The sequence below is a fragment of the Cystoisospora suis genome (genome assembly GCF_002600585.1).
Source record: "Cystoisospora suis strain Wien I chromosome Unknown contig_3281, whole genome shotgun sequence".
Lineage (NCBI taxonomy): Eukaryota > Apicomplexa > Conoidasida > Eucoccidiorida > Sarcocystidae > Cystoisospora > Cystoisospora suis.
The window spans coordinates 905-1,314 of NW_027156076.1; positions in this window are offsets into that span (position 1 = coordinate 905).

Consider the following 410-nt stretch of genomic DNA (forward strand, 5'->3'; position numbering starts at 1 on the left):
GCAGTTGACTTCCCGTCAACTGCGCCACACTGCCTAGGAGAGGAACCTGCTGCACACACTAAGATCAATTTACTCTAATTATGAAGGCCAAAACATTCTATTGCTTGGAGTACCTGGGGCTGCTCCCCACAGTACTCCACTGGTGTTGGCTAAATAGGTGCATCCTCGATTGACTCCCGCAGTCGATTTTCCACAATCGAAATAAGCAAAACCGAGTTAAGTTCCGCACACCAGGATAACAATCGATTTGGTTTGCACACCAACGTCGACTTAATGAAAACCCTAACCCTTTTTATTATGAAGCGATTACTAATTCTACTAAGCAAGAGGGCTTGAGTAGCTAAGTCGTGGGCCCTTGGAAAAGTACTAGGTTGCTATTAAGTGAATTGTCTGGGCAGCCGCCCTGACAT